Here is a 20,634-nt window from a genome sequence, read left to right as displayed (position 1 = left end):
TTTTAATGTTTGAATGCAGTCATGTAGATACTGGACCATCTAAAATTTGTAAGTGGAGATATGAGTGGTAAAGCATGGAGCTCTGAAATTCTTGTTCCAAAATTGTCCAGTAGCCTATAGTTTTTGTCTGGAGGCAAATTTGAATGAATGCTTGTCTTTCTGGACTTTTTCAGAGAAGACTCAACAATGATGGACAGGTGAGAAAGTTGGATGACTCCAGACTCCAGTGATGTCTGGCTGTTGGAACACCAGAAATAGTTTCCCACATTCTCATCTGTACCGGGTTCAGAATGTCATGGACTCGAAGAGCTCAAGAAGCTTTTCTGCTTGATTGGAATGCAGATCTCATGTATGCTTTTCCACCAATTCTACTGATAACCAGAATGGTACAAAATATACTCAAAATAAGGAATGAATGTGTGAAGTAAGGTAAACCCTGTTCACTCCTTAAATGGTGAATAAAGAGAATTCCAAACTTCAAAGTCCAAGCGGAGTAATTTAATTGCAATAAATTCTATTCAATGCAATCCCCCAACACGGCTGTGTTTCATCAGTGGAGCTGTGTTGAGGGACCCATAACCATATCTTAGCTGAAGGCTGAAAAGGTTCTAGAGAGGCAAACCACTAGGGGTCAGCTAGTGTGGTGCACCGCGACAAGAGAAGCAGCTCTTTTTTTGAAACAACTTAAGGTTAAGACAGGAAGCCAAGGCAGAAAAAACATTTGTCTTTTAATAAAAGACACCAGACAGTGCACGCCTGGCCAGACAGTGCATGCCTGCTGCAGTGGAATCTGCTTTTTATTGCCTCTTCATACTTTAAAATGTAAAAGAGCCTTGATTTACTACAAAAGGACTTAGGCATACTGTCAGGCTTCACAACTTCTTTTCTTGCAATCCTAAGAGACTTGGCATAGCAGTGGCCAAACGTACATTGTCCACCTGGCTAGCAGACTGCATCATGTACTGCTATATGCTAGCAAGTCTACAAATTACAAACAATGAGATTCATAAAATTAGAGCCATGGCTTTATCAGTGGCTCATCTACAAGCCGTATCTCTCGATGACATATGCAAAGCTGCAATATGGTTGTTCGTACACAGCTTTGCGTCTCATTACTGTCTGGGCAATCTCGGTAAGAGTGTCAGTAAATTCTAACAAGCAGTTTTGCATAACTTGTTCACTCAATAGCCCACTCTCCATAGTGGGGTATGAGTTGCTTATTCACTAAACGCTCTGCGACAACCCTCTGCTTGGGAATCCCCATATGTCATGGCTTGATGACAAAGAAAGCAGGTTTGCTTACCGTAGACAGCAGGATGAATTAGCCTTTTGAAATAGGCACCTGCCTTCTTGGAGAGTTATCTACCTAGCTAAACTTAACTCTATGGTCGACTGAATGGGGCTCACAAGGCAATGCTCAAGCTGGAATTCCCACAAAAGCTCTACTAGCTGAGAGAGAGAGAGGTCTGTTCAGTTCCACCAGATGACATCACTCACATGTTATGGCTAATTCATCCTGCTTTTTTGCAGAGAATACTGTTTATGGTAAGCAACCTTGCTACTTCAAGACTTAAGGGACAATATATTAAAGTGCACTTAAACTTGAAAAAGCAAGTACATGCATAAAAAAGTTAGCTCATGAAAGCTAACAGTGCTTTTAAAGTGCTTGCTTTTGTGAGTTTAAACACATGTAGATGAGTTAACAAAATGCAAAATTATGCAAAACAACTCATTACGTATTAGCTCAGTGGTAAAGAATGTGCAGTAACTGCTTTGCAGATGTATTATCGCAAGGAAATTAATTACACTTCCAGGAGGTGTTAAATTACGGTGATGAAGTCCATAGGTACTTTGTGTGCAGTTTAATGTCTTGGCTCATTTGCATATAATTAACATTGTTTGTATACATGATAAATGCTGTGTTTACATTCAATTTTATCACAAACTTTTGAAGAAAGTTTGTCTCTTAAAATATTTTCCTGTAAGTATTTGCTGCTTGGGCACCAGCATGTGCCTGGTTCTGTATTTTTCCAGTGCCTTTCTCCAAGTCTTACAAAATTGAATGGAAATACTTATTCACAGCTGGTAATATCACATAACACAATAATCTTTAATGATCTATAACTCTCTTGAGCATTAAAAAGCTTCCTCTTAAAATATTCAGGGATGGCTGGACACAGAAACACAATTAGAAATTTAGAGGACAAATAAAGTTTAATGCTGATCTGTTAGCATAACACAGGAGTTCTCATTCATGTGCTGTCTCGTGAGCCCCTGAATCTTTTATTTTTTTTAAGTATGAACTCCTGCATAGGCATGTACCCTCTTTCTCAGTCTGTTTGGTTTCTTCTTAATCTCGCTTAGTTGCCTTGCTGCTTCAGCAGCCACTCAACAGCACATTTCAGTGCAACAAAAAAAACCAACAAAACAACCCAATGTTAAGAACATAAGATTTACCGTACTGGGTCAGACCAAAGGTCCATCAAGTCCAGTATCCTGTTGCCAAGAGTGGCCAATCCAGGTCACAAGTACCTGGCAGGATCACAGAGGGTGCTGCTTATCCCAAAGATAAGCAGTAGATTTCTGCAATTCCACCTTAATAGTTTATGGACTGCTCCTTCAGCAATTTATCCAAATCGTTTTCAAATGTAGATGCACTACAGCTTTTGCCACATCCTCTGGCAATGAATTCCAGAACTTAATTAGGCTTTGAGTAAAAAAAAAAAAAAAAAAAGTTTTCTCTTATTTTTAAATATACACCTTACTAATTTCATTGTGTCTCCCCTAGTCTTTGTACTCTTTTTGAAAGAGTAAACAGATTTATATTTATTCATTCCATTCTGTTCATTATTTTCTAGATCTCTATCATATCTCACCTCAGCCATCTCTTCTCCAAACTGAAGAGTCCTAACCTCTTTAGTCTTTTCTTATAGAGGAATCATTCCCTCCCCTTTATCATTTTGGTCTCCCTTCTCTGTACTTTTCTACTTCTGCTATATCTTTTTTGAGATGTGGTAACCAGAGCTGTACACAGTATTCAAGATGCAGTCACATATGGAGCAATACAGAAACATTATGATATTCTGTTTTATTCTCTATTACTTTCCTAATTATTCCTAGCATTGTGGTTGCTTTCTTGGCAACTGCTTCACACTGAGTAGAAGATTTCAATGTGTTATCAATGACTATATCTAGATCCATTTCCTGAGTGGTGATTCCTAATGTGGAACCTTGCATTGTGTATCTATAATTTGGGTTACTCTTCCCTAAGTGCATCACTTTGCACTTGTCTACATTAAATTTCATTTTCTACTTGCATGCTTAGTCTCCCAGTTTTGTAAGGTCATCTGCAAATTTTCACAATCCATTTTGATTTAACATCTTTGAATAATTTTGTGTCTTCGGCAAATTTGATCACCTCACTTGTTCCTATTTCTGTGCTTATAAATATGTTAAAAAGCAGTGGGGCATGCTAATATTTACCTTTTCTCCATTGAGAAAATTGGCCATTTATCCCTATTCTCGATTTTCCTTTCTTTTTAACCAGTTCCCAGTCCACAACAGGACACTGCCTCCTATGCCATGATGTTTAATTTTCCTAAGAAGTTTTTCATGATGGACTTTGCCAAATGCTTTCTAGAAATCCAGATACACTATATCAACTAGCTTCTCTAATTTCTTTTAGTATTTTGTCTGTGTTCATTCTGTCCAAGTGGACAGTAATACAGCCCCACTGCTATTTTATTCCCTTTTTCATCTGGAATTTCTATCCATAAAGATTCAACACCACATTTATTTTTCATGCAGAACTTTAATCCTGTTTTACTCAATGCCCTTTCTAATTTTCTCATTTTATCAGAGTTTCCTGTTTGAAAGTTTAGTGTTAGAGCTGTAGATTTACTTATTGTCCCCATTCCAGTTATTTGTTAAAATTTGATCATGTTATGATCACTTTTGCCAAGTGGCCCCACCACCGTTAATGGTGGTTAAATGTGAGACATTGATAAGAGAGGCTAAAAGAAATTGACAATAGAGGCAAACTCATAAAATCTTTTAAAGATATCCTGAAGCAGAAAGTCTGCGAGGGAGCCGGTTGGACCGTTAAATGTTCGAGGAGTCAGAGGCACTTCGAGAAGATAAGACCATTGTGGAAAGACTAAAATTCTTTGCTTTGGTTTTTACTGAAGAGAATGTTGGGGAGCTACCTGTTCTGGAGTCTGTTTTCAAGGGTGACAATTAGAATGAACTGAACAAATCATGGTGAACCTGGAAGATGTGGTAGGCCGGATTGACAATCTAAAGAGTAGTAAATCACCTGGACTGGATGATATACTCCCCAGGGTTCTGAAAGAACTAAAAAATGAAATTTCAGACCTATTACAATTAATTTGTAACTTGTCATTAAAATCATCCATTGTACCTGAAGCGTGGAAGGTGGTCAATGTAACCCCAATATTTAAAATGGGCTCCAGGGGTGATCCTGGAAACTGTAGACAGGTGAGCCTGAAAAAATCATAGAAACTGTTATAAAGAATAAAATCAAAAAATTTTTAGACACGGTTTAATGGGACACAGCCAGCATAGATTTACCCAAGTGATGTTTTACATCACAAATCTCCTACATTTTTTTGAAGGAGCGAATACATTTGGACACAAGTGAACCGGTAGATATATTGTATTTGGATTTTCCGAAGGCATTCGACAGTCCCTCATGAGAGGCTTCTAAGAAAACTAAAAAGTTGTGGGTTAGGAGGCAATGTCCTTTTGTGGATTGCAGACTTGTTGAAAGACAAGAAACAGTAGGATTAAATGGTCTGTTTTCACAGTGTAAAAAGGTAAACAGTGGATTGCCTCCAGGATCTGTACTTGGACTGGTGCTTTTTAATATATTTATAAATGATCTGGAAAGAGGTATGACAAGTGAGGTGATCAAATTTGTAGATGACACAAAATTATGCAGAGTAGTTAAGATTTTTTTTTTTTTAAGTGGCTTGTGTTAAATTGCAGGAGGACCTTGTAAGAATGGAAGATTGGGCTTCCAAATGTCAGATGAAATTTAATGAGGACAAGTATAAGGTGATGCATATAGGGAAAAATAACCCTTGCTGTAGTTAAACAATGTTATGTTCTATTTTAGGCATTACCACCCAGGAAAGAGATCTAGGTGTCATAGTGGATAATACATTGAAATCATCAATTCTGTCTACTTTGGCGGTCAAAAAAGCAAACAATGTTAAGAATTATTAGGAAGAGAATGGCAAAATGGTGGATGTCATAATGCCTCTGTATCGCTCCATGGGGAGACTGCACCTTGAATACTGTGTGCAATTGTGGTTGTCACATCTCAAAAAAGATATAGTTGCAGTGGAGAGCGTGCAGAGAAGAGTGACCAAAATAAGGAGCATAGAAAGGCTAGAGGTTTGGGCTGTGCAGTTTGGGGAAGAGATGATTGGGGGGGGGGGGGGGGGGGGGGGGGGGATGGATATGATAGAGGTCTACAAAATCATGAAATTACTTGAACAGGTTAATGTAAATCGGTTATTTACTCTCTCAGAGAATAAAAGGAATAGGTGGCACTCCATGAAGTTAGGAAGTAGCTCATTTAAAACAAATTGAAGTAAATGTTTTCACTTGGTGCATAGTTAACTCTGGAATTCATTGCCAGAGGATGTGGTTACGGCAGTTTGTGTAACTGGGTTTAAAAAAGGTTTGGTTAGGTTCCTAGAGGAAAAATCCATAAACTGCTATTAATCAGTAAGGAATAGTAGCTTGTGATCCATCTAATGTTTGGGTGCTTGCCAGGTACTTGTGACTTGGATTAGCCATGGGAAACAGGATGCTGGGCATGATGGACCCTTGATCTGACCCAGAATGTCTTGCTTACCGTAAATTGGGTACACTGTAAACAAAAGTATGAATTAGCTATGCTTAATGCCCACCTGCCTCCCTGGAGAGTTGACTACCTAGCTAAAGCTAAGCTCTAAAGTCAGCTGAGGGGCTAATTGAGGCAGCATGCAAATATGAACCATGCATCCTCAGTAGAGCAAAAACTCTGAGCCTGGAGAGAAGGGTTTGTTTGGGGCCATTTGATGTCTCCCACATGTCCTAGCTAATTCATCCTGCTGTCCATGAAGAACATCCTTTATGGTAATCAAACTTGCTTTTCAATCTTTCTCATTTCTGCTCTTCAACATCATTTCAAAGTGTACCATTTCTTGAGCTGAATGGAAAAGGAGACGTAAAATGCTGTGGATGGAGAAATGTAAGGCTCCTGTTTTCTTGGATGGTGCTTAGGGGGAGCACCCATCATCCCTGGGATGATGGGTGCTCCACCCCATCATCCCAGGGATGCTGTAGCAACTTTCCCCCTCAAGACATGCCATAGTGAATTGATGGCAACTTCCTGCAGTTCAGCCCTCTCTTAAGCATCATACAGCTATAGCAGCAGCGTTCCTTCAGACCCATTTCTTTACAGGTGCCAGAAGCAGGCCAGCAAAGATTCTACAATACTCATGCTGCTAGCATTCTCCTGTGCTTTTAAAGTATTGTGTTTGGTAGGTTTCTGCTGCTAAGGCTGAGTGATTATTGAGAGAGAGGACTACTCTGTGGAGGAGAAAGCATCCTATTCACTGCAACATCTACGGCATTGGGCCTACACAATCTAGTAGTAAATCTGGGCCTGGATAGGAATTTGATAGAGAAGTCATGAAATGGAATGTACAGTCAGCTCAAAATGGGGGAACATTTTTCCTTATGTTTGAATTTGAACTAATTTTTTAAGGTATAGTTCTTTTTTTGTTAAAACTTCTGCATGGTCATGGTAGGGCTCTCTGATGGACACAAATATTGAATCTGATATAACTATAATTCCATTAAGTGGAGATGGAAAGGACGAATTAGCAGTCATGTTTCTTCATCTTGGTATCTTGGATTTTTCCTTCATGTCTTGATGCAGCCTAGTTCAATAACATTAGCTGGCTTATTTTTATCAATTGATTGTATCAGTTTTAGGTTTAGGCAAACAAAATGCGCACAAAACCACAGGTCAAACTATTGAGTTCTGCTGAATACACCTTATTGCTTTGTACCTGAGGCAATAGAGGGTGAAATGACTCTCAAGGTCACAGAGTGTCAGTGGGATGTGAATCCTGGCTTCCTTTGTTCGTAGTCTATTGCTCTAACCACTAGGTTACTCCTCTGCTCAAATTTTTTAGACAGAATATGAAAAATATACCAAGGATGTGAAGATTTCTTTGCAGTGCACTGAATATTATAGGACTGAGGAAGGCCCTATGAGATGGTGTGAACAGGGAAAATCCCATTCATGCACAGAAAACTCTGGAAAGGCTTTTCCAAAACTTTGTGAAATTCTGCGTCGGCTCCATTGAATGTCAACTACTTCAATAGTGTCATCCACCCACTGCTATCCTCTGAGGACACCTGTTATGTTAGAAACTTTGCTTAATAGTATCTTTGATAGGCAGATGCCACACTAGCATTATGCAGAGAAGTTTTTTTTTTTTGTTTGTATTTTTTTTTTTTTTTAAGTAAACTGACACTTTTCAAATATATCTGATTTGCGCTTCATTCTCATTTTTCATAGAAATGTTGAGATGGATATGACAAGCTTGTTCAAACAATATTTATTTATGAACATTTGATATTCTGCCTTTTCCCAAAGTTGGTCAATACTACAAATACAAATATAATTCTACCAGCTGATAAACATAATGAAAAATTATCCATATTATAAATATAACCAACCATTTTCCTAACTCCAGACTAGGTTCAGCACTGTCTTAAGAAAATAATCCAGTTAAGATATAAAAAATTAAAATATTCACAATTTAGTGTGATGGAGAGCTCGTCATGTGTCAAAAAGGGAAGATAATCTTTTTAACAGTCGATCTACAGTTCTGAAATATTAAAGTTCTAAATCATTTTATGTTTAAATGAACTCTATTATATAAATCACACTATCACTATAATGTTATATTAGTATAATCTTCAGAAAATTGTCAGTGACCTAATATAAAGGAGTGGTCATCTGTGCTGAGAAAATGAATGGCGAATGATATTACTATAGAGAGGGAAATTAATCTCAGAATCCTGAAGCATATGTTGAATTGTTTTCCTACAAGCCTATCAAACAAGGGTATCTGTATTTAATTACACATAATACTGCTTTTATCATCCATATATTGAAATAGATGTTAGCATTGTTATACGTTAAAAGATGACTGCATAAAAATCTCATAATCTGGGTTAGATGTGTTTTCCCAGTCTAAAACTCAACACTTGTGGAGAATTCTGACTGATAAGTAATATAAAGTGCCTCAAGTAATTTATCTGTCTATCCACAGATTGCACGTTCAGACTGCCTTGGAAAGGAGCTTGTAGAAGAATCATTAATGTAAGTAGAATGCTCAAATTGATGCCCTGAATCGTGTAAACTGTTCTTCATCCTACTTCATGTCCCCAGTGGAATCTTTCATGGCATCATCATTTCTAGAATTTTAAGTTCAACAAAACAAATGGTATTCATATGCTAATTTTGTGTTTTCTCTTTTGCGGGTTAGCTTTCTAGTTTCACTGTCACAACTGAAATATGATTGAAAGGGAATCTTGCCATTAACCTTAGATTTTCCAGAAAATTCAATAGATATTTGGAAAACATTACAATTTCATCAGTTTTAGTATGTGAAGATCATCAATTTTAAACCATGGTATATAAAGTACTATTACTTAATGATTGACCCTGAAATCTCTTGAACCCAAACATTTGATAATGAGCCGGCCACCTCGATTTGTATGGTTTCAAAACATGCCACTCTTACAAAGCCAATAATATTTTGGAAGTGCTTCAAAATGCATTTTAAAATCACAGACAGAATGGCATGTATGTTAATGATTCAAGTTCATTTTGTGTGGAAAATTACATTGGGCTTTTGTCTCATCCTCTGCTAACAGTTGGGCTGATACAGTGCGCTCCATCGGAGCGCACTGTACTGTTAGCCGGCATTTAGACACGCGTTTTGGATGCGCTAGCTTTACCCCTTATTCAGTAAGGGCTAATAGCGCGTCCAAAATGCGCGTCCAACCCCCCTGAATCTAATAGCGCCCGCAACATTTATTTATTTATTTTAGTTTTTTCCTATACCGGCATTCGCGATGGGAATCGCATCATGCCGGTTTACAATTAACAAGGTGTGACAACATGCCCTATTAGGTATTCCCGCACGATTCAGTAAGCAAAATGTGCAGCCAAGCCGCACATTTTGCTTTCAGAAATTAGCGCCTACCCAAAGGTAGGCGCTAATTTTTCCGGACACCAGGAAACTGCACAGAAAAGCAGTAAAAACTGCTTTTCCCTGCATCCTCAGACTTAATATCATGGTGATATTAAGTCTGAGGTCCCGAATGTTTAAAAAAAAAAAAAAAAAAATTTAAAATGGGCCCACGGCTGTCGGGTCAAAAACCGGACGCTCGATTTTGCCGACGTCCGGTTTCCGAGCCGTGGCTTTCAGCAGGCTTGAGAACCGATGCCGGCAAAATTAAGCGTCTGCTGTCAAACCCGCTGACAGCCACCGCTTCTGTCAAAAAAGAGGCGCTAGGGACGCGCTAGTGTCCCTAGCGCCTCTTTTTACCGCCAGGCCTAATTTAAATAAATTTAGATACTGAATCGCGCGCCCCAGGAGAGCGGACAAACGTGTTTTTACTGTCTCCCGTGTCTCCCGTGTTTTTACTGAATCGGCCCGATTTTGTGTAGTCTTAACACACATTCCCTGTTGCCTAATTTCTTAAAGCAGCTATTGCAGTTATTACTCTAATTTTAATTATTAAAGTAAATGCTACTAATTCTATTCTAATTCCTTTGAGTTTTTCTTTAAGAACTTAGGATCATAGCTTTGAAATGACAGCAAAGATGGTGATAATAGCTACAGTTGTGCTCATAAGTATACATACCCCTGGCAGAATTTGCAATGTATGTAGCATTTTAAGAAAACATGAGTGGACAAAACATATATTTTAATGTGCTTCAAATTAAAGTTGTTATATCACAAAATAGCACAATCATTAAATAAACCAAAGCAATAAGGGAAATTATAAAATGGTGGTGTTCAAAAGTTTACATGCCCTTAGTTAATATCGTGTATTGCCCCTTTTCCCATCAGTGACAGCTTGCAGTTTTTTGTGATAGTTTCTCATGTGGTACAGCTGCCCATTCCTCTTGGCAAAAAGCCTGTAAATTCTTTGGCTGTCTAGCATGAACTGATTGTTTGAGTTCTCCCCAAAGTGGCTGAAAGATGTTGATGTCAGGAGACTGTGGTGGCCATTCCAAGAACCTTCACTTTCTTCTTATGCAGCCACTGAAGGGTCAACTTGGCCATGTGTTTCGAATCATTGTCATATTGGAAAATCAAAGTGCGGCCCATGTGCAGCTTTCTGGTTGATCAATGCAAATTCACCTCCAATATTTTAATTAGTATAGTCAGCCAAACATATTTTATCCATTTGTCTCCCAACTTATGTTTCTGAAAAGCTGTCATAATTTTCAGATGATATGAATGTGTGTGTTTGCCAGATAGTCCCCAAAATGTCATCACTTTACATTGTGACAATGAGAAATTGTATGTACTTAAATGTCAATGGCAATCAGTACAATTTTGCAGTGAAGTCACAAGTACATTAATTTCCTTCTATGGAAACGGTGAAAATACCTACTGTACCTGAATGTAACTCGCCTTGAACTACCAATGAAAAGACATGAGATAAATATTAAAAAATAAAGAAAACATTTTTGTTCCACCTGATATACTTTTCAAGATTTGTTTGTATTTTTTATTTTATATTCATTTGTAATTCAGTTTTCTCTTGAATGCTGTCAGGGTTTTGAATTGAAATGTGTGTGATTTCCTCCAGGTTATGATCGCTCCACTCATGCACCCCCTGATCTGCAGTCCAGCTCTGTTTCACTCTCATTTGCTCCCACTCTTCTCCTTGACTTTGTGATCTGAAAAAGCATTATATAAGTCTGCATTTCTGAGACAGGGAGTGAAATCAGAATAGTACAGGATCAGGCTCAACAGTGGGAGTTGGGATAGGAGTGTAGCTATTGTGGCCAACCCTTAGGTTCACCACTAGATGGCCCTAGGTCCCTTACCATCAGGACTAGTAACATCAATGGAATTTTCCATTCTCTTTTCAGTCTCTCCAAAGAGCTGACTGTGATTGGCTATCCCAAGGGTGTAAGGTGGAGCTAGAAGCAGTTAGTTTGGTCATTATGAGTTGGTTCTTGAGTAAGGAACTGTTTTTCTTTTGCCCTGCTGTGTTGGACCCACAAATACAACTTGGTGTTTTGTTTTGTTTTTCTTGCATTCAGAGGGGGATTCCTTATCAAGTACTTACCCTGTCTGAAAGGGTCTGCCTCATTTTTGAAAAAAAGAGAGGTTTTTGTAGATTTTGGTTAGGCTTGTAATTTTTTCTTGTTCTGGGGAACACCCTATGCTGTGGAGAGGCAACCCCCCCCCCCCCCACCCCAAATCCTGAGAGCAGGGACTGGAAACCTGAGAGCAACCCTTTTACTCTCTCAGGAAACGAGACCAGTGACAGCACTACTCAGCGTGAGATATTTTTGGATAGACACATTTGGATTTTTCCTTTTTTATTATTGTGGAGGTTCTTTTTCCCATCCTTTTCCACAGCTTGGAGGAAGGAGAAAGAGAGAAGTCACACAGAGGAATGAGAGACAGGATTGGTAACATCAAGATCTAGAGGGATCAGGACACAGTCTGTAGGCAAAAGTCTGAACTTTGGACTCGGGATCTTTTCGTGGTATGGGGGTGCCCCCTAGGATTACTGGGCTGTTTGCACAGATGAGACAGTTGGCAAGCTCCCTTCCAGGAGATAGAGAAATGGACACAAGCACCCCAGCAGAGAGACAATGTAAATAGTTTGAACATACAGTTTCATTTATGGAAAGCTTGTGGGACAGTGATTGACATTTTGGAAATAATCAGTAACTTTATTTGAACACCCAGATTGTCTAGCCTGTTTGTCCCTGAAGAGAATACATCACCAGTAAGAGACATATGTATCAGGAGAAACACGCCATCACCTGGGTCGCAAAGGATTTCCTTTCTCCACCCCACCCAAGAGAGAGCTCACTTCCTGGGAGGTGCAGAAGAAGGGGAAGGATGGCGAGAGCAACCTCGACCAAGAAATTCTTTTATGGCCCTAGGGTAAACAAATCCCCCCCCCCCCCCTGACAAAGGGTTACACGTGGAAAGCAGGGGCACACTTATTGTTTCTGGTGTCTGTTTTAGAGACTAGCACATTTCAAGATTTCAGAGAAGCCTAGATGAAAATGGGGAAAAATAGAAAAAAAAAAAAACTATTAAAAGAGGACAAAATGTAAAAATACAATGTGGAATAAAATAAGATTTGAATACTCAAAGTATAATTTCAGCTTGCTTTCATTAACTTGACAAATGAGCTACTTTCATGCATAGTAGATGACAGAAGATAAAGAACAATTGACTCATCCAGTCTGCCTAGTTATTCTGGTCTACAAGGCTAAGGAGATATCCCAGCTGCTAGTCATAGAAATGTGACCACATGTAGGATGAGAATCCTTATCCAAGTTAGTTTTTGTTGTCTTTGGTTCTTTATTGCCCTGGGCTAGATAAGCATACAAGTTAGCCATATTTGGTCCAATACTAGTCTCTCCTTTCCATGTCTTGCTGCCGAGTTTTGTAATCTCAGCTGTCTAAACTAGTGATGATGTTGTCAAACATTGCTAGATAGATTCCCCACTATCACCAACCTGCCAGCATTGACCCTCTGTTTTTTTTGGGTGGAGTTGTGAATTGCTGGTAACACAGCTATCCTATGGCCCGTGATGTTGCTAGGTTGTGCTTCCTCCTTTATCTGCCCCCCGTTCTCTCATTCTCAGTCTGCTGAACTAATATATTTAACATGTGGCCATGACAATGAAATAATTTTACTGAGGCAGTATCTGTGACACATTAGATGGAGAAAGGACTACCCTACTGTAGTAATATCAGAGTACATACAGCATACAGTAGTGTAATAGACACATCTGATATAGCAGTACTGTGTAACTTTTTTCTTTGTTGGAATATAAGCATTTTATTGAGTTGTGGAGTTTAGACTGCCTAAAGAGTAGGCTACACAAAGGCTATAGTTTTATCTGCCAGTTTAAATAAAATTGTTCCACGTGATTTTTATATATTTTTGTTTAGTCATTCTTGCACACGCTCACAGTATTTTCTCCAGTACTGCAGGTATTTGTTGTAAATCACAGCTTATGAAAGGGTTCAGTATGTTGCTGTTATGGTTGCCTAATTTAACAAGCAATGTAAATGTGCTGTACTAGCAACTGTTATATTTAAGTGTGTGTGTTTGGTAGGTACTGATTGAACTTTCATTGACCTACAGCGAACTCAGCATTGCTGCCAGGTATACATATTTTACAATTATTTAATTATGGATGTTGTTACATTTGGATCTTTTTGTTTCCTTTCTTTGTTTGTTCTACCGTGAAAGGCCTCTCTCTCTCTGTAGCCCTTTCTCACAAAGGTTTTATATTTTAACCCACACGCTCCTGGCTGGGTTTCACCCCTGACTGTATTCTCTCTTCCTCATACTTTACTTTTCCCTCAGTAGAGGCAAATCTGGTGTGGATGGCAGTTAAGAAGAAATGGGATGGCAGAAAATGACCATACGGCCTATCTAGTCTGCCTAGCCACACCAACTGCTCGGCTTTGCAAACCTTTATACTCCTTCAGAGAGAGCTTATCCTGTGCTTTCTTGAATTAAAAATATTATCCTTGCTCCACCGCCTCCATAGGAAGGCTGTTTTCATGCACCCACCACCCCTTTTTCTTGTAATCCATTGGATTCTTGAAACTGCACTACCCTATGTTTTAGCAGCAATTCTATTAATTTGCTCATCACACAGGTCAGTCTAACTGGCTTGCGGTTCCCAGATTCCTTACTACTTCCATATTTGTGAAGAGAAATCCAATCTATTTCCAGTCCTTCGGAACTACTCCTGGCTCTAAAGAAAAAGGTCAACCAGCGGAGCTTCCAAAATTCCTCTTAAGTTCCCTTAGTATCCTCTAATGTGTCCCATCTGGCCCCATCGCTTTATCTACTTTAGGTTTAGCTAGTTCCTCCACAAACACACTTCTGAAATTTGTCTGAGGTTTATCTCACTTCCAATTCTTTGTGTTAATTTTCTATGGTCCTGCTCTTGACCCTTCTTCCATGAACAGAAATATTTGTTAAATAATTCTGCTTTTTCCTTATCAGTCTCTTCATGTGCCCCCCCTTTACCATTGAGTCTCACAATGCCACTTTTGCACTACTTCTATCACTAATATATCTGGGCAAAAAAAGGTCTTGTTCCCTCTCCCCATTTTAATATATTTGCTATTTTTTTGCAATTTTGCATTCCTGACTGTTTTTCTCATATATTGTTACTTGTGTTCGTCTTTTTGCGATCTCATATAGTTTATGAACTCTAACCTTTTATTTCCTTAATTTTCAGCTACTTTTTTAGAAAAACATAGTGACTCATTTTTCCTTTTTTATTTATTTACTTTTCCAAAAAGGTTAGTTGATCTTACAGTATCTCCTCTTAGATTTGTTCATGTCTCTTCTATTTCCCATGGATTTTTCCATCCAGCTAATGATTCTTTGAAATTCTTTCCACATTTTAACAGATTTTCCTAAAATCTAGAACCTTTGCCTTTGAATAAATCTTTAATACTGAATTCCACCACCGATGATCACTGAGCCCCAGAATAATCTTCCACTACAACATCAGAAATACTGTCCACACTGGTAAGCATCTGGTCCAATATTGCCCCCTCCTTTGTGGATTCTGTTACCAGTTGATGGAATAGTTTTCTGCAGAGAATCCAGTATCGCCCTGCTTCTAGAAGATACCATGGCTAGGTTGCTATTTTTTATGTCTGCAGTGGAGGTCTGAATATTGCTCCTGTATAGGTCCCTGATGAGACATCATTTGGAATGCTGTGTAAAATTCTGGAGACCATACCTTCAAAAAGATATAACTGGTTGGAGTCTCTCCTGAGGGTGGTTTCTAAAATGGTCGCTGGTCTTCGCTCTAACGCATATCAGGACTGACTTAAAGTTGTAAACATGCTTACCCTAGAAGATAGGTGAGGTATGATAAAGACATTTAAATATCTTCAAGGTTTCCATACACAGGAAGTGAGCCTCTTTCAGTGGAAAGGAGGCTATAGAATGAGGGGGGTCATAGGATGAGGATGAAAGGGGGTAGACTTATGAGTATTTCTAGGAAATATTTCTTTAGAGAGAGGGTAGTGGATACATGGAACAGCCTCCCATTGAAAATGGTAAAGAAAACTGTACCTGAATTCAAAAGACCATGGGATAAACTTGGTGAAGCTTTAAAGAAAAATACTGAGAACTTTTTCCCCAACATCTACAGGATTTATGGTGATTTCACATATTGGGCTGGTGATGTTTTGATTAAAAAGACTTGTGAGTTGCCGGACCCGAGGCTCCATGGAGTCACCAGGGGAAAGTCCTGTCAGACAAATCTGATTGGGTTTTTTTTGGTTAGGGGACTAGAGAATTGGATTGAGGAAGAGCACTAGATGTGATTTACTTGGATTTCTGCAAACTTTGGGTACGGTCCCCCAAAATGAAAACCTTGGGAGTGAGAGCCAAGGTAGAGTTGTGGATTGCAAACTTGGTTGACTGACAGGAGACAGCATGTAATGGTAAATGGAACCTACTATGAAGAGAGAAGAGTGTTAAGTGATGTGCCACAGGGATCAGTTTTGGGACTGGTTCTGTTCAGTATCTTTGTGAGCAAAATTGCAGAAGGGATATAATCTATTTGCAGATGATATCAAGATCTGCAACAGAGTGAATATAATTGAAGTAAAGAGAATAAAAACTGATTTAAGAAAGCTTGAAGACTGGTCGAGAATTTGTCAGCTGAGATTCCATGCCAAGAAGTGCAGAGTCAATCATCTGGGATGCAATAATCTAAAAGAGCTTTATATGATGGGGGGTGAAAGACTAATGTGGACAGACTAGGAGAGGGCCCTTGGGGTGATAGTGTCTGGTGATATGACGATGGCAAAGCAATGTGACAAGACAATAGCTAAAGCCAGAAGAATGCTGGGCTGCATAAAGAGGAATAACCAGTAAGAAAAAGGAAGTGGTGGTGCCCTTGTATAGGTCCTAGAGTACTGTGGAGCCCACATTTCAAAAAGGATAGAGGGTGGTCCAAAGAAAGGTGACCAAACTGGTGTGATGTTTGTATTGGAAAACTTATGAGGAGAGGCTGAAGGATATGATTATGTACATCCTGAAAGAGGAGAAATGCAGGGGAAATGATACATACCTTCAGATACCGGAAAGGTTATAATGATGTATGAAATTCAAACCTTTTCTGTTGGAAAGGAAATGGTAGAACTAGGGGTCATGAAATGAAACGTCAAGAGGGAAGACTCAGAACCAACATAGGGAAATATTTTTTCACAGAGAGTGTGGTGGATGCCTGGAATGCTCTTCCAGAAGAGGTAGTGAGGACAAAACAAAGTCAAATTCAAAAGGACATGGGATAAATACTGTGGATCCCTAAAGGCTTGTGGATGATAATGATGATGAAGAGGGTGCATGGGGTAACTTGCGCGGAACGGCAGTTAGTACTTTTAACATAAGGCATGGTGGATTACTACCCTTAACCAATTAGCCTTGATGCTTTTACATTGCTCTCCTCTTTGTTGGCGGTGGGGTGAAGTGCATTGGATTCTAAAGATGGCCAACACTGAGCCCCCAACTTTCAGTCTGGGGACTGATACACTGACATTAGGGATAAAGCACAAGACTGCATCTAAGGCCAAGTCCAAAAACAAAGCACATTCAAGCAGCATTGGATGAATTATCAGAAATGCTGCTCACCACATAAAAATGTTGCTAGCAGTAATTTTGTTATAGGTTTGAGAGTTGCTTGGTTTTGATTGTTTGTATTATTTATTTATTTATTTAAGTTTTTTATATACCAACATTCAGGACGATAGTCCCATCATGCTGGTTCACAAGAAACAGGGGTGCAATAATAATAAAACTTTACAATTTGAACGATAGTGCAGAAAAAGCAGTTACATCTTTAACATTATATCCATAATATCCATATGTTAAGGATATTACTATCCTTAACATATGGCATGGGGGAAATTTGCACGGCGAAGCACTTACTACCATAAGAAACTACCATAAGAAACTTGTAGGGCAGTCTGGACCATTTAGTCTTTGCTGACAATACTGTCTTACTATGTGCTAATAGTTCACTGTACAAAACTGAAAATTCCATGCACAGGAAGAAGGTCAATCCAGCTACTGGAAGTAATCAGTCATTTCTGTAACTTCCTAAGTTAGGCATTGTAAGCATCTTTTATGACCTTGGGGGCTGATGTAATAAAAATTGTGCCAAAACTGTTGCAAAGTTTTAGTGCTGATTTTTAATACTGCACACATTTATACACGGCCTTGCTCGATACTATAAACAAATGATATACAAATGAAACTGGTGCTAAGAATTTGCAATAAACACAAAAAGTGTGTCAACGCCAAAATCTGCATTAAAACTGACATGCAGAAAACCGCATTAAATATGGGGATGTGGGAAGGATTTTGAAAACTAGGATTCCTGTTCCTGATTGGAGCCACTGAGTGCCACTAATTCAACGAGTAATCTATTCTCGTGTCTATGAACTTTGCAATAGCAATTTACATGAGTACTTTTAATATGTTATACACAAGATCGTTCAACTGTTAAATAGAAGGGACATGCAGCTCTGAATGGTGAAGCATTATCATACTTAGGGCATTCAGACTCATCCAGAAGTCTGCAAGCCACCGGATAGCTTCTTTTATGTTGCAGAATTTTAAGGAATTAACAAAAGAATGGTATTTGTGTTTAAAATGTAATAATATTTGAATCAGTGTTTGTAGGTGTGGCACACAGAGCACCACTGTCGCATTATATTTATCCATTGTAAATTAGATTCAACTGTGATTATATATGACTTTCATCCAATATACTGTAACGGAGTTAAACTTGTTTTGCAATCTGCTTTAGGCCTCTTATGGAAAAAGGCGGAATATCAAATGACTATAAATAAATATTATGTTGATATAATAAGACTGCCATAATGAATTAAAATACCGAATTGATTTTCAGTTTTGTTGTATAAATGGACAGTGTCAGTACCTTGCAATGCTAGTATTTATTTTTTTGCTTATTTTTTCAGATTATATGCAAATTCTTCCTGTGGCTTGTTTGCTTTGCTTGGCTGGATGTTTCCATGGACAGGCAATCTGCATTCTCCAGATTCTGAGCTTTCATGTTTTCTTTAATTGGAGTTTATTGCTCCTCTGTTTTGTGGAGATAAACTTCAGTGAGTAAATCAATGCACTGCGATCTCATGGAATCTGCAGCCTGACAAAAAAAAAAGGTGGTACCCCCTATGCCTTTCATTCATTTTAGCAGGGAGTTAGCTACAAAGCGTAATGTAGTGACAGATTAATTACTAAAAGAGAGGTTGCAGAAACTGAAACACCCAGTTAGTCACTTAAAACTAATTATACAGGAAAGCTAGATCAGTGCTTCATATTGAGGACATATATAAAAAAAATAAAAATTCTTACGTAAAATTAAAAAAAAACCAGATTTAGATAATGTCTGTGGTGCGCCAGTTTATCAAACAGAAGTTTATGAAACATGATTTTAATGCAACTACAATATTTATTTTCAAGCTAATTTAATTTGAATAAAATGTGAAGAGGGTTTTAGGTTTGGGGTTTTTTTTGTTAAAATTTTTATGGCAGAAGTAGAATGGCTCAAAGTAGCAAAGAAGAATAGCTTGATCTGTCCTCCTGATATGTCTCTGGAATTTACATGTGATGGGCGATATCGGCTACGCATTTGTTTGGTTGTGTGTTTTGGACCCTCTAATGCCCTTATTGCATCAGGTGATAGTCTAGCATGTCCAAAACGCATGTCCAACCGCATGTAAACTGTGTGTTAGGCTGGGCAAAGTTTATTGCATCAGCCCTTCTGTTTAAGGGAAAAAAAGGCTTAGTGAATCAGGCCTTATGTGGATATATTTTGAGTTTTCACTGACAGAGGATATGATTTATTTTTGATGATCTCTGAGCAAGATGATACTAACTGATACAAACGTTAGGTTTTTTTCTAATACAGTTGCTAGATAAAACAAATCTCTCTAGTAATATTTATTAAAGTAGCCCTTTTTGAACCATCGTAAGGTTTGCGTAAGTAGGATGGATGCCATGCTGCTCTTTTTGAGTGAGTGCAAGCGTACAAGCCCAAAAGGTGGGAGGTGCCAAAAGCAACCTTTTCCCATAGTGCTATTTTATCCAGTGACTGTCTTGCCCCCAATATAGGTTATCTCTTTTTATTTTCTATAGGGAAGCAGGCCATTTCAGTTGAAATTGAAGGGAAGTCAGAGCACATTATTATAATTGAGCATGTTAATGTTACCTTAACATTGGTCAACATCAGGCATTGCCTTGCCTTTGGTTAGTGCCTGTAGTTACCAGCTGATTAGATCTCCTATCTAATTTCCTGTGGGGAAAAACTGCCTCTAATGTTTAATGATGCAATGTATTATTCCAGACAGTCCAGCTTTCCTCAGCTGTCTTGCATTGCTTCCCAATTTCCTCATCCTTAATAGAATGAATTAGCCATGAGATGCCTGCCCTCCTCCCCGGACAGTAGTCTATACTCCTATTAGCTTTGACATGGACTGAGGAGGCTTTGAGACAACACACATGCTGCAAATACTCAGAGCTCAAAGCTCTACTAGCTTGGAAAGAAAGTTCTGTTCAGTGCTGCCAAATAATATCACCCACAGATGATAGCTAATTCATCCTGCTGTCACTGGACAGCACAGTTTATGGTAAGCAAACATGCCTTTCTCAGATTGGCTTTAAATTTGCTACTTACTAACTTCATGGAATGTTCCTATGTCTTTATCTCTTTAAAAAAAGGTAAACAATCAATTTGCATTTTCCCTTTCTACTCCACTCATGATTTTTTAGACTTCTCTCATATCCCTTTCAGCCATCTCCTCTCCAAACTTGAAGAGCTCTAACCTCTTCAGCCTTTCCTCATAGGGCTACTACTCCACCCCCCTTTTCATTTTGGTCACCCTTCTCTGTACCCTCTCCAGTTCATTATTATCCCTTTTGAGATGCAGTGACCAGAACTGCACATAGTACTCCAGGTACAGTCACACCATGCAACAATACATTCTAAGAATATAAGAACATAACAGGCCATACTGGGTCAGACCAAGGGTCCATCAAGCCCAGCATCCTGTTTCCAACAGTGGGCAATCCAGGCCATAAGAACCTGGCAAGTACCCAAAAACTAAGTCTATTCCATGTTACCGTTGCTAGTAATAGCAGTGGCTATTTTCTAAGTCAACTCAATAACAGGTAATGGACTTCTCCAAGAACGTATCCAATCCTTTTCTAAACACAGCTACACTAACTTCACTAACCACATCCTCTGGC

At 38.7% G+C, this 20,634-nt stretch overlaps 1 protein-coding gene across 1 annotated transcript in view; it reads left to right on the top strand.

Moving 5' to 3' along the window:
* PEAK1 (pseudopodium enriched atypical kinase 1) overlaps nt 1-20,634 on the top strand; it is a 232,204-nt gene that overhangs the window by 103,000 nt on the left and 108,570 nt on the right. The window contains 1 exon segment of the mRNA XM_029575835.1: nt 8,364-8,413. The gene's annotated coding sequence lies outside the window, so the exon portion shown is untranslated.

The sequence above is a fragment of the Rhinatrema bivittatum genome, chromosome 13 (assembly GCF_901001135.1).
Source record: "Rhinatrema bivittatum chromosome 13, aRhiBiv1.1, whole genome shotgun sequence".
In the NCBI taxonomy this organism is placed as follows: domain Eukaryota; kingdom Metazoa; phylum Chordata; class Amphibia; order Gymnophiona; family Rhinatrematidae; genus Rhinatrema; species Rhinatrema bivittatum.
The sequence above is the reverse complement of the archived record's forward strand: the minus strand, read 5'-3'. Positions and strand labels throughout refer to the sequence as shown.